Raw genomic sequence first — 15,000 nt, 5'->3', positions numbered from 1 at the left:
ATGCGCATAAAGATTATTTGAACTTTTAAAGTAATGTAGATGATAGCTGGCTGTAGTCACAAACAGTGGCGATGACTCAGAGAGCAGACTTTCACTTTCTGTCCTGTCTGTGCTCAAACTGATCATTTAATTGGTGTCTGGACATAGTAAAAGCATCTGCTACTGAATTTAGTTGTATGGCATAGTGTTTATTTTTCAAATTATATGTAATGATGATGCCCTTGTTAGTAGTGCAGGGCTTTTATTATTCCTGCTCCACTTCACATGTGAATAAAAATATAAATGTGTTGTGTTTTAGTTTTGCTTTTGCAAAGGAAAGTTAATCCTTGGTTTGAAATATTATAACCAGGAAATGTTTTTACACTTTGGTCTATAATGTGAACTTTACATAGTTTTATACTCAAAAAAGCAAAAGTGTAAATTATTTTACATTACATTATTAGATTGTCAATACTGATGCATCAATTTGTACCTAGAATTTTACTGTTGTTGTTGGACAAGGTGGAAATAGTTTTAACTTCAAAACCTCATATCATAGTAAGCTGAAGACGTTTCACCTCTCATCCTAGAGGCTTCATCAGTTCTGCCCATTTTTTCAGCTCTGAACACAAGAAAATTCTCTACTAAAGTACCTCAGAATTATATCTGAACACTTGAGTAGCTCTTTTTTGATTTCCACCACTGCAATTTCCAGATTTTATCAACTACGTTGCTGCCAAAGCATTCATGTGTGGAGACTTCCAATCATTAAAGCAACTAAATATTTATTAAATCCTATGTTGGCACTTGCAAGCTCTTATTTTTGGTTCCCCAAGTTGTTGCATTGGATGATTCAAGTAGCTGGAGAGTTGTAATTTATTTGGTACCTTGTGGGCAAATGAATTCCAGTAAACATCTATGCTCTGCCATTACATGCAGCGGCGCCACTCTGCTGGTGGAGATTAATCCAGAATTCAGACCCTGCGGTCATTTATGTAGAGTGAAACTTAAGAAGAAGTGTGTTGGACTTAGTGGGTGCTAAACCCTGCCAACACATTGGCATCAAAGAAAGCTAAACATTATGCATACATTGAACAACAGCTACTGATCTTTAGTTATCATTACTACCTCAGTTTGCAGAGAGGAAGGGCCACCTCGCAGGAGCTCAGGAAGTAATCTCAAACTACTTGGAAGAAAAATCCATAAAATGGAAAATCATGATACAGTGTCTTGATGAAGCTTCAGCAATGGCTCCACTCCTCCTCCTAATTGAAATAATGCTGCAGAATTGCAGACAACAGTGGCACATAATGCATAACAGCACAGGGAATGTATGAGATTTAATAGATGGTGAAAATGGCAGTCTGATACAGAGATGGAGCATTTCATTAGAAGGCCCGAATCGAGTCTGTACGGGTGGTTGCTGTTGCACTCTAATACACTGTGATGAAAGACTAGCTGTTGAAGTGCCCACACAGTACACCTGGACAGATGGCCTTTTGTTCACACCATACCTTTAATTAGAGCTTCTCAGAGCTAGTGCTATTTTGGGTCCAGTTTTAAGTTGATAAATACCTGGACTTTTTAGGCTCTGAGTCTTAAAAAATCTCTACTGGAATCTTCTTTCCTCTTGTATTTTATTAGTAAGGAAAGATGTACAAATCATCAAAGTAGTCATTCATCCAAATAGCTAATTGTCACAGCTCAGGAACAGGGCGACAGGGACTGGACCCAGACAGACGCTAAGGAAGATGAGGCTGAATTAAAGGAACTTTACTAGACTTGATGGTTGTTATTGCTGGCAACAAAAAGACAGAACAGTTAAACAAATCTCACAGAGTAAATGCGGCTCACAGGCTGTCAGCAGGTCTAAAACACAGGCAGCAGATAAAAGACTGATTTACAGGAGCAGGGAAGGAAGGGCGAGGATTAGAACAGGAAGACTTCAGCTTACTGAGGGAATGAGAAACAGGTGTATATGGAGGACATTGCAGATAAGTCTGTATCGGCTTATATGTCTGCCAGTAAGTACAACGACATTACAAGGATGCAGGAAAGATATTTCAGCCAAATGCTCAGATCAGAATTCTAATACGACCACAGTGCTCACAGCTGATGTCTAGCACGCAGTGGGTTGACCATATTTACCATCTTAGTTTAGCATGTTAGAATGCTAATTGGCACTAAATTGCCCTAAACCAAATTTGTGCTAGTTTTTTGTAGATGTTAGCATTTACTGGACAAATGAAAACTATGATCTGCTGGTGGTGCTAAGAGGAATAGTCAGGGGATCCCCAAAGTCCATGGTTCATCAGTGTCTGCACAAAATATCAGGGCAGTCCATCCAATAGTTGTTGAGATATTTCAGTCTGGACTAAAGTGGTGGACTGACGAACACTGTCATCCCTAGAGCCACATTAGATGGCTGTTAGGAGTAGTTCCTGTTCACATAGTTTAGAAAAAAATGACCTGACTTACTGTTGGTAGTGTTTTATTTTGTTTTTAGATCTGTTCAGAGTGCATTATCGTTAGCATCCAGAGAATGTGTTCATATTTGGTTACATCCTTATTATTAGGTTTGATGTAGGGTTCAAAATGTTATTAAGCCAGAATACATATGCCCTCAAAAGCAAGACTGCAGCAGCTGATGGTTTGACACTACAATGTTAAAGAAACTTAACAATTTACCTTTCATATAACATTTCTTTAAAAAGTCAAATATCATGTTTATAGTCTACAGTTTGTTGGTAGTACAAACAGACCTAAATCTGTCCCTTTATATAAAATGCAATTCATGCCATGTACTAATATTTCCCTAGATGGATAAGACATCTAGAGAAGAACAGCCTAAGGCGTTACAGCAGTGCTGCTGCTGTGTATGTGTGTGTGTGTGTGTGTGTGTTTGAGTGTGGTTCTCACTGCAAAGCTATGAAGCAGGCAGGGTCGAGAATACTGTTTGTATTGACTGAGGAAAACCTACGGAGCCCTCATTCACGTTGTAACCCAAGACAGGACACACTAAGTCACACGGGAAGTCCAGGGTATCTCGAATCATGAAGCAAATATGGCTCACAACAGCTCCTTGAAGACATTGTGAGCACCTGTCTCTGTTCACACAGCAGGTCTGTAAGAAATATCAGTCAATAATGGGTTCAATAAAGCAAAATTTAGACTGAAAGCTTTGTTTTTCTTTACATAATTAACACAAATTACTTGAGTTCTGTAGTTTCTACTTCAGAAAAAAATATTCAGGAGTTGGCACTTTTGATTAACATTTATTTTAATGTGTTCAAGAATATTCTCTGTAATAATCAACTACCTCCAAGAAATTACATTTATAAACTAATTTGCAGCAGCAATATGTTGTGGAATAAATATAATGCCATCTGACTGTAGCCTGATTTCCATCTAAATGTGAAGTGAATCTTTTCAAAGTTCACAAAAAAGAAAAGAAATAGGAATTTTGTGCGTTTCCATCAAGTGGCTGGAGAGGATAAACTATGTTTCATCACAAAATGGCGGTATAGGCAATGTACCACAACGTGGTTTGATTTTTTAAAAACGTATGAGGTGGAAGTTACAAAACCGGAAACAAAACAGAGAAAATGGAGAGAAGTCATGGTTAAGGTTACAGTAATATTTTTTCTGCATGTGCACATGAGTGTTTCCTTCACTACCCCCCACCTGCGCTCTTTTGCATTTTTGAGTTGAGCAAGTAAGAAGTACAACATGTTAATTAGCAAAGTTCAGAGGTGCTGATAAGTGGATTTTGATAACTTTGAACAGAGTCTGGCTAGCTACTTCACCAGCTGGTTGCTAACTCTGTCCGCTCTTAAGAGCTGAGCAGGTAATGAACAGTGGGTTTTTAGAGCTCGTTTGCTAAAAGCAGCTGCCTGCTGCTGCCATAAACAACATTATGAGTTGGAGTGAATCGGTAAATTTAGAGACTGAATCACTAAACAATGAGCTGGAACTCACTGTAAAGCACCATAAAGCTGAGGAGAGCTACTTATTTGGAGTGATATTTCTCTGTAGATTCATCATTATAAGGGCATCTTTCACATTGTTTTCACACTGTAAATTGATACATTGGTTTTGTAAAACGATTTATTATGGCTGCTTTAATCAAAGCTAACCACATGTGAGATGTGGGACATTAACCGTGGTCTCCAGCATCCACCCCAACCACCTCACCATGACCTCTGTGTGGTACGAGGAAGGAGCATTTCATGGATGTCAGTATATCTTGGCAGTGAATATAATCCACATAGCAAATACCTCTCTTTCAAAACATATTAGGCAAAACCTTTTAGTATGCGAACATTGTTTGTAGCACACAGGGGTGAAGTTGTATGATATTTTTATGTTGTTATTTCATCAATAACATTGTTCTTATCATTTTTACTGCAGGTTGTATATTTATATGTTGTTTATTTACTCCCTCCTTCCATTTGGTGTTTTTTTTTCTGTTTACAAGAGATAGTGGTTGCTGCTGGTGCATCCCACCACATCCAGCTCTGCAGGTCTGCATTTGAGGAACCATTTTTCATTCCCCACTTACAGGTGTCAGACATGAAAGCTGGGAGTGGTAGACATGGTATTTCATTTCCCTGCCTCTGCATTAGTAATCAGGCCTTGGTGTAAATACAGACATCTCATTACTGCTGAGCTGAAGTGTGGTACTGAAGAAGGGCAAGGGCAATGACAAGGATTCACTGAGTAATGGGCTCTAACAGATCAACACACCATTAAGTGGACCTGTGGTGAACATAGTAGCCCTACAGACCCATTACAAAGCAAAACAAAACCAAGTGAGACAAGTAAAGTCTCTAATGGCAGTCTCCCTTTAGAGTGTAATGTTGTTAAAACACAACTCTGTAGATGTTGTTAAAGAGTGGAGTATGATTGCCAGCCTGAGCTATTGACAAAAAGTGCAGGAGATGCTGAGTAAAACATTATCCTGCACATTTGTTTGTGTGTGTGTGTGTGTTTGATTGCATGTGTTGAGCTAATTTATGCCAGTTCAACAATGACCTGAGGTAACTCACATGCACTCCTGCAAAGTCAATATGTTAATGCATTTTGTTCAGAAACAGCGGCATTGTGCTTCCTCATATTTATCCTAAGCTTCCTCTCGCATTTCATTCATATTCGATTGTGGGGACTGAGAACTTGGGCAAAACAAGGAGAGCATGGGATTACAATTAATCATGTCCAGAGTCTGCCAGCAGTGATACTTATATTAGTCTTTGAACCAGTGTAGGTTATAGGATAAACATTTTTTGCGTCTATCCTCCTTTAAGGCACTGGCAGACTAATGAGAAAATCTGATCTGAATGGTGGATCTATAAGCATTCACTGTAGGGCAGAACAGGAGGAAATAAGATTACAGCTTGATTCAGAATGTGCAGGATTTGCAATGACTTGGTTTCCTTTTAAAATGTGTCACATCATAAACTGAACAATTTAGAATATTCTTTAAAAGCTGTCAAAGTAGAAGTTTTCAAATCGCTGCAAAATGCTCAACCATCCCATCCAACTGCACATATAATTGAATATTTTCATGTGGCCCCTTTTTTTGTCTTTTGGATCCAGCCACTGTGGCACACAAATTGTAATCAAGGCCAGGAATAGCGCACAAAGAACTGGGTGGCTGTTGACTGCAGGATTTAGGAACTCGGCTGTGCCTTCCCACTGCTGCTGGCAAGAGATTTCTGTCAGGCACTGGTGTGCAGAACAAGCACTAATCTGGAGTGGTCTGTTGCAGCTAAAAGGAATTGGCCCTGAAGTCATGCATTATGGAAAAAGTGTGGATAATTTCTCCCACTCATGTGTAAAATGTTCTGCTGTAGACTTATGTAGAACATTTATACTGAATAATGGATTTTATCAAAAGTAGTTTTTCATCACCTACCACCGCTTAATGTATCCCGTTCAGTCTGAATCTTAGCTGCTAATATTTACAAAGCCACAGCTTTATAGTACCATTACAATCAAAACTGTCCTTTTAAAATAGCAGTGAGCTGTATTTCTGTTTAGTTTTTATTGCACACAAACTTTAAACTTTGATTCTACAAATATTTTGTCTTTAAGATCTCTTTAGTCTGAAGAGGTGCTCATACGGATTCATGAGTAGTGGGCATGTGGTCCCATTTGTGAAACATGAACTGGTGTGTTTATTTTTTTAGAACAAAGACTGGGGAGGAGAGATAGTGAATGCTTCAAACCCAACCAAGACGGAGTCTATGGGTCAAATGTCTCTTAATGACTCACCCGGGAAGAACATGAAAGATAATGATATCCTGCCAAAGAAAGCTCACGTTCAGACCAACAGGTAACCAAAAGAAAAGTTTGCTTAATTCATGCAGAGTGCAGAACATAAATACAGGCATTAGAAACTGTCCCATTTAGTTATGGTACCTGCACCAAACAACACAAACAATTACAGAGGCTGCCCTTCTAAGAAAAATCACAGCAGCTGACGTCTCAGCAAATAACTCAGAAACAACCCGCTGTGCGAGGAAATAGTGTGACATTATTGTAGAGCCACAGTGTCCAGAGGGAGGAGGGTGGGACCACACAGCACTGATCTTTAATGCTGGAGATTACATTTTGTTTTCCACTTTTAGTGGCATTTAACATGGACTTCCTTTAACCTTTTCTAACCTTAACTAAGTGATTATTATTGCATCCATGATGATGAAGCCTGAACAAACTGCACTAGCACTAACTCACATGAAGTCTTTTTGCTTTTGTTTAATCTGGAACACTTGCTGGAATTACAGAATGATGATAAGATCAAAATTTTACTACATCTTTTTGTGACACCAACAACCGATAACATTAATGTCCACCCTAAGCTGCAGCTATAGCAATCAGAAAAGTGTGATGTTCTATTTAAATTTAACATATGCTGTCTCTGCAAATTACCATGGTCCGTAGCAAATGCTGTTAACCAGTCCCAGTTTGTTTTGTACTGGCTAAATACATACAAATATCCTTTTACACTGTTCTAGTAGGATATTTATGGTGCAAAATGCAGCAAAATCACAACCTTCCCCTGTGAAATTATACTTCAATCCAACACTAATCGACAAATCTGTCAGTTTCACAGCGAAACGGACACCCAAGGGAGAGCAGTATGCCATGTTTTGGAAACTTTCCCTATCTGTGACTAAACCATTCGCAACTGTTCAGAACTGAGACACTGATTCAGAAAAACTGAAGATGAGGAAATGAATGTAAAGCAAAGCGTTGTTGATTACATTTGTATCAGCTGATGGCAAAGCCCCCATCAAAATTAACATATACTTAGTTTAAAACAACACAGTTTGAAATTTCTGGTAGCTTAAAGAAGTGGTTAAACCATGTTGGGTGATTAAATGTGATCATCATACTTGTTCTTAATAACTGAAACTAGCATAAAAAGGAATTAGCTTACATTACGTTTTTGGAGAGAAAAGGTGCTTGTTCAGATCATTGCTAGTTCTTTCTCTCGCTTTTAAGTCAAAGTCTGAATTATAAGAGATGCATTCGTGATATGGGTCCATTACGCTCTTGAGTCACTTAAATGAATTCTGCCTATCAAGTGGGGCAAATTGTTTCAAATGTGAGTTGATGCCATTTTTTCTGAGAACAGCATGTGGCATTATAACCTTTGATATGAACAAGAGTTATCTGACACTTTGTCAAATGCATCTTCTTTATGAGGAACTCACTTGTGTGGATGGAGAGATTATTTGCTTCATTGTTTGTCTTGTAAATCTTGTAAATTAAGCAGAGTGTCAATGGATGCCATCTCTGATTAGTGTCAACAGGCCTCTAATGAAATTGTTCAACCTGTAGGCGTGTTCCAGCTCTCGTGCAATGACTGTGGTGACACAGTTTTCCTCATGGTATGGAGGTTTTACATGAGAACATCTGGACCAAAAAATTAAAACAAACCAACTTGGGGATAAAAACTTTCAAAGTCCAAATCCTACAAGAAACCTGTTTACCAAAAGGCACATATGGCAGAAATGACTAAGCCTTTAAAAAATGGAAAGCATGCTGAAGGATCACAGAGAAGAAGAAGAATCAGCAGTTTAGGAAATATGATTGTATGAGAATGTGATGAATGGATCTGCTGTAGTTCTGGAGACCATGGTCAGCACAGTGAGGCCACACAGACGCAGATGAACAGCCAGGAGTAGAAAGCAGAGGAGCTGATCCAGACTCTAGAGTCTTCGCGGTCATGATCCATGATAAGGAGCAACAGAGAAATGGATATCTGAAACCCTTCCAACACACCTGTCTGTCTGTCTGTCTCTCTCCCCGCTGCTGGATGCCTGTGACTTTCAGTGTTGACGTATGCTCTCGCTTTCAGCTTGGAGTGAAAGGAAAAGGAAGGGAAGCCGACAGAAGAGAATAATTTATCCCACCCTGCTCCTGTAATGTCACACTAACTCACAGCAGCATGGGAAATGAATTACAAGAGATGGAGGAAATGACAGAAAACATCCGGGATGATTTTCTGGGTATAAGGAGAACATTATCAGGTCTGGTACAGATTACAAGGAATCCTATTTAGATGTAAAGTTAAAAGTCCCAGGCTTTGTGCTGGCACTCAGTCTCTTGCTCTGGTTATTGGCATGTCTCCAAGCTTTGCAGCTTCATGAATCGGTTTTTGTTTTTGGGGAGAAAATTGTAAATGAGAGGGGGGAAAATACTGAATGCTGACTTTATGCCATTAGAGAATTACAGAATCCTGTAGGCACTAAATGTTCAGGTGGTGCCTTCAAGCAGTTTTTTTTTTTAAATGACGCATGTATTTTTTGGATCTGTCAGTAATATATTTTGCAATAATTGTTTCTTTTCCCTAGCTGGGTCTCCAGGGCTGACCATCCACTTAACCCTAATTTAAACTATGGCCCAAACCCTAACCTCAATAAGCAAGACCAAACACAGCCAGTGAATTGGTGGAACCTGCTGGGACTGGTACACAGCTCTGGGTAAAAAGGTGGTCTCTGCAAATTTTGCTGTATTAGAAAAAAGAGCATGTGCTTAAAACACCTGGATCACAGTGGGATAGTAAAGTACAAACAGTGTTGGAGGAACTAATTTGAAAGCAGAGGCTTGCAAGCTACCCATTACTGCACACTGGAAGACACTGAACTACAGTGAAGTTACCCCTAGGGAGAAATCTAGTTTGGTTAAATAAAGCTTTATAGAAAAAGCAGTTCAAGCTACTTTGTAAAAAATAAAAAATCTAATTCTAATTCTCAGGGTGCGAGTGATACAGAATTATAGCAAAGCTGAGTTTATTCCCTGAGACCTAAACCTGTCCTAAATAGAAGAATCCCATCTGGGCTTTTCACAAGGACAACATTGCAAGAAATTTGATATTTTGTTGTGAACAAATCAGCATTTACTACAACTAAAACAATTAAAAAAAAGTTATTTAGCTTCTACCTTTAGGCCATTTGACCAACTTGAGCGCAGGTCTTCATAATGAGACTGTTGTCTTACTTGTCAGTTTTGTAACATTTGACTTGAACAGTCTTAACAAATAAAACTTGTCTTCAACTTGTACTTTTTTAGACAGTATGAATAGATTGAGCGCTGGTCTAAATAATGGGCCTATCTTTGTACTTGTCAGAGCAGAATCTCTTGTTTATATGACACATGAGCAGTTTCACACAGTTCTTATCCAGCAGGCGGTTCTGTTTGGCACTGAAAATGTCTGTCAACACTGAAAAGCTGCTGACATGCAGTGTGGTAAAATAAAACTCTTTCCTTTCTTTTTATGTCCCAAAATTGTCATTTTACTACATAAAAATGGCCAAAAAAAAACTAGCCTACTACTATCACCATGCACTATTGTAAAAAAGGCCCAAAGTTTCCTCGCTCACAACTATACTATACACACTATACTAGTTTATTTACATGTACAAATACACTCTGATGAAGGCTATGAAGTAAAAATGTGACAGTAAGAAAAGTCAAAAGAGTTTGTTTCCAGATTTGGATGAGAGTGAGTGTACTGTAACTTATCATGCTTTTAGATTAGCCAGTAAAGAAAAGTGCTGTCTGACAAACACCACAGGCTCTTTGAAACACTAGTTGCTTGCGCTGCCAGTAAACTGATTATTCTCACTGTTAATATGATAAGAAATCTACTATTCATATGACATATTACCAGAATTGATTTGCCCGTGGTGGCACATCACATAATGACGTATGGCGACGGCTGAGACAACATTTTTGTTTTCTCCTAGAATAATCATTACACTGGTGGAGACTTGCACTCCAGACCTTGAGATAATATGCTCCGAGTATGGGACTGTCTGACAGGCTGGGTCGAGATGTATTACAGCAAAGATTCAATAAATCTGTTTCTTACTATGGAGATGAACATATGACTGATTAAAGGAAAAGAAACATTTTACTGGAGTGAAGGGTTCACATTGGTATTTCAAAGCACTGGTTTCCTTCAAAAGATCATTTTGCCTTGTTTTTCAAAATACATAGCGGTTCAAATACATTTTTAATAGCTCTGTGTGTGACATTTGTGTGTGATTACAGCTGTTTTCAAAGAGTGTTGAGGCAGAATCAGACTGGGCAGGGAAAGGCTATTCCTTCTATGGTGGGTTGTCATTCCCTGCTACTGGGGGTTCGTTTCTGTTGTTTTTGCATCAAATGAAGTTTGGAATTTGAAGTGTATCACCTCTTATTAAATATTTTTCACAGACTGAAAGCCAGTGAGCCATTTGAGGTAGATATGGATGTTGGACTCAGGAGAAATTTAGTGTGTTATAGAATGGAACTTAGCAAACCTCCAGAAAAACACAAACTGCCTTAAAATTAAATGAAATCTTTAAATAGAGAAAATCCTTTGCATCTCAGTCTGCCACAAAAATCCTAAAATAATATCCCTAATAACCTCCAGGACAGATGGTGTGTGCAAACACATTTGTTGTCTTTCCCTCCAAAGAAAAAATACATGCACAGTTTCATGACATCATTTGAAACGAAATGAACGTATTCTTTGAAGGGTTCAACAAGCACATTCAACAGCATTACAAGCAGCAGAAATACTCTATGAGCAGCAATGAATGCATTCTCTGACAATGATGCATAATCAAGTGAGGCGTCACCAAACCATATGACCCACCAGGGCGTCATGTCTCACTTGAAAATGATTAAATGCAAAGATGGATTCCCAGCGTTTCATTCAAACAAGCCGGTAAAAGCGCACACACATCTCACTGCGTCTTGAGAATGGCACCGACATCCTGCATCCACTGTTTGACTGCAATCATATTAGTTTACAATGACCGTTTGTTTTCATCCATGCATTTATTAGACCTATAGACTCCTCGCTTTCGCGTTTGTGTGGAACAACAGTAAGCCAAGTGGAGCGGAAATGAGAGAGGGGTTTGCATAGGGGCTCCCGTACACAGAGCTAATGAAGGGGTTCATTGTGTTGTCAAGTCTCCCCCCCCCATCAGTTCCACGGGAAACGCCAGCCTCATCCCTGCTCCCAAAGCCTCTCAACAAAGGTGATTCATCTGTTGAGTCTGTGATCAGAGAGGGACCACTGCCCCCTAAAAAAAAAGGATAAACATTTCAACGCGCATACACACCAGCATTCACAAGGAGAGGGTTTGGAAAGTCTTTGTCTGTGATTGAGCTCAGACGAAAATGTCTCGATAAGACACAGGTATCGTTAAGTGTTCATACTTTCCATATATGATGACAACAGACGTTTCCAGCACACCAACATGCCTCCAAACACTGTCATATCTGTGCGGCATACTCTCACAAACAGAAGCCACAACACAGCTGCGTAACTCTGTGATGCATGGCTGTCATACGGCTCCTGATGTTAATGTGACAGTGGAAAAGACAAGGAAGCACTCTTACCCTGTAATCTTCCTGATATAAGTGAGCCCAAAGTGGTGAAAACGAACTTCTGCGCTATCTGATGCGGTCCTGTTCCTTTTCTCCCTCTTCCTCCGTCTTTGTTTGGCAGCGCCGGCTCGTGTCAGCTCTGGACCCGCCTGCTGTTTGAACGCTGCTCGCCAAACCCGAGCAGATTCACAACGAAAAAGAAGAAGAAGACAAGTGCGGGAAGTCAAAATACCAGTGAGTTTAGTTTTTAAGTTGTGGGGAAATCAAGCCCTCTTTAATGGTATTCCCAGACTCGATGCTTGAACAAATCTCCCGTCTCTCGATCAACTCCGCTGCTCAGACGCTGTCCAGTAGCGAGTGGTGCTGAATGATGAGACTCCAGGGGTTGCAGAGATTTCCTACTTTTCGTCTCCTTCTTCTCTTGCCTCTTCTGTTTGACTGCACAAATCTTCCCTCCCACCGGCGCAAGACTGGGAAGTATCCCGCCTTTTCCTTTTTTAAGTGCCTACAGATGAGATCTCCGCCAAAGCAAAGCTCTGTCTCGCACTAACACTGCTGGTAGCGCATTCCACAACAAAAAGGGACAAGACCTGACTGCGTAAAATCGATGCTTGAGAAATTACAATGAAATCAGCTGCATTTAAAAACAGATCAATAAGTTAACACATAATGAATCTAATGAATATTAATTAGACAAAACAAATTTGGTTTTCACGTTTAGAGACAGTCTGTAAAAACGTGGATTTATGTGGAAATTGGTTTTAAACAGCTGACAACTCATTTCAAAGAGTTTTGTTATTTGACACATGCAGCCACGAGGATGAGACATTTGTCAGAAATGTAAAGATGTCCCGCAGTCTGCGGCTGTTAAGACGTAATAGTAAACCTGCGCTATGTTTTGGGGCCCTGCGGGTGTTCTGTCGAGTTGTTCTGTCGGTCCAGTTGTGCTGCTGAGTGGTTCTGCGTATGCGCAAACCCGCAATCTGGTTGTTGGCAAATCGAAAGACTGCTGCTCAGGCAGCATGTCTCCACAAGGTAGCACAGCTCCACAGAACACCGGCTCTCACTGCTCCCAATATCTTAGTATGAGTAGGAAATCATTTGCAGTAACGCGCCGAGCATCTCTGCCTCACCGACAAACGGTGTGCGTGTGTGTGTTTACACAGCCACATTGTGGGGACTCCACGTCCTTATGTCCCCAAAACGTAAATCATTACGGCTTGGTTTAAGATTAGGTTAGGGTTCGTCTCCAGGAAATGAATGTACAGTAAGTCAGTGTAATACCCCCTGAAGTGATGGAAATACAATATGTGTGTATGTATTAAACACCACTGTGCCTGTGTATGATCCCGCATGTTTTAGTCTCTTCAACCGTGCTTGTGTTGTGTTGAGATGTTCTCCCATCGAGATGTTTCCCCTAAACTGATCCCTAACCTTATCCTAACCATAATCACAGAGGGGGGCGCATCCTGATGGGGGAACATATTTCTACACAAGACCGGAAATGTTAATTCCCCGTTTTAGGTCACTCAGTCTTGAGTCCAGATTCACTGAACAGCACTCAGATACAGAATTGAATTGTTAAGGGGCCGACTGGTGCATCTTCACGTCCACTGCTTCTCGCTGCTGTCTTTCTGCCTTTATCAATACTTAAGGAGTCTTAGGTTTTGCAGCTGAAACGGGTCCCCACTACTCACGCACGTTTCCAACTCTCTCACGCTCGCGCGTGCACGCGCTCCCGCAGGTCTTACTCTCGACGTTTATGCACTGTTCGCTGTGCAGTGATTACCTCGGATCATCCCTCGGGTAATTTCGACTTGTTCGTTGGAATCGCTTTTCTTTATATGTTTATCATTACTGTGCTGATTGCAGTTATTGATTCATCAGTGTAATCAGCTGCAAAGCACTCTTCCAGTAATGAATGAACAGAGCTGATCCAGCTGCTTCCATCTCAAGCTGCACTTTAATCTGGGCTCGTTTGTTGCGCCTCTCAGAGCAACACGCACAAACAGCAGAAAGTCTTCAGAGCTGAAAACACTGCTACAAGAGCAGTTTATGGATTTGTACATACATTTTTGCATTTGTAAACATACCTGCAGCAGGTTCTGATAAGTCACAGGGGAGTTAATGAACTCTAACTAATGGCTTAATAAAAGCAGAATAAATCATTTAATAATGTTTTATAGCTCAGTTAAAAGTCATTAATAAGAACACCTTTGGAGTTGACAGACTGTGAAATATCTTCCTTCCAGCATGACACAAGGCAGGCAACTCAAAAGTTGTTTTAATAAATGTAGCCATTTATAAAGTCATTAATATCTGCTCATAAAACTTTGATAACGTGCCTTACTGTGGGGTTATTCTGGGTCAGTATTTGGACGCTTTGTGTTTATCTTCACCAGCATCTTGCAAAAAAAGCACTGACACTGCTGCTGCTTGTCAGTTTGTAACAGTGAGCCAGTATGAGAGTTCAGACAAGTGCAGGTGGCTGAAAGTGAATGTCTTTTATTTAAACGTGCCCCATCTAACACGTGTGGAAGACTGCTTAACACAAATTGCACTCCTCCTTTGTTTTCATGCAGACTGTGGAGTCTGTGAATTATTGCCTTATGTATGAGGTGAATGTAGTTGGCAGTTTGATTCCTGCTTCTCCCGTCCACATGCTGAAGTGTCCTTGAGCAAGACAGTGAACCCCAAGTTGCTCCCGGTGGCTGAGCGTGCGTGTGCTTGGAAAGGCGAATGGTCAAAATAGCATGAAAGTGCTTTGAGTGTGTTTCAGTGCAGAGAACAGTGCTATAAAAGTATAAGTCCATTTACCTTTTAATAAATAAACTATTTTGAAAAATAAGTTAGGCAGTAAAAGACAGTTTGCTTGTCCACACAGCCTATTCTAACGAAGCCGCCAAGGCACAAACATCCCATTATCTAAAACATCTAGTTACCGTATTCTGGTATTCTTGTGGCCACAGTGAAAAAACACTGTGATAAACAGCTATGGATGGCCTCGTGTTTTTTCCTTTGCTTGTTAGTGAAAAAATTCATGAGAAACTGTCAAATATGAAAGGTTTTTCAGCAGTTATTCTCCTAAACCATCTAAACAGCTTTCCTGTGTTGTTTACATGGTAGTAC

The 15,000-nt window shown here is 40.1% G+C and overlaps 1 protein-coding gene across 1 annotated transcript in view; it reads right to left on the bottom strand.

The window, feature by feature from the left end:
* Positions 1-12,422, bottom strand: part of LOC109966118 (metabotropic glutamate receptor 4) — a 161,832-nt gene extending 149,410 nt beyond the window's left edge. The window contains exon 1 of the mRNA XM_020610739.1: positions 11,884-12,422. The gene's annotated coding sequence lies outside the window, so the exon portion shown is untranslated. The remainder of the gene's footprint in view (positions 1-11,883) is intronic.
* Between the last annotated feature and the right edge of the window lie 2,578 nt (positions 12,423-15,000).

Source organism: Monopterus albus, unplaced genomic scaffold (assembly GCF_001952655.1).
Source record: "Monopterus albus unplaced genomic scaffold, M_albus_1.0 scaffold106.1, whole genome shotgun sequence".
NCBI classification, from domain to species: Eukaryota; Metazoa; Chordata; class Actinopteri; order Synbranchiformes; family Synbranchidae; genus Monopterus; species Monopterus albus.
Note: the sequence above shows the minus strand (reverse complement) of the source record. Positions and strands in the feature narration are given on the sequence as shown.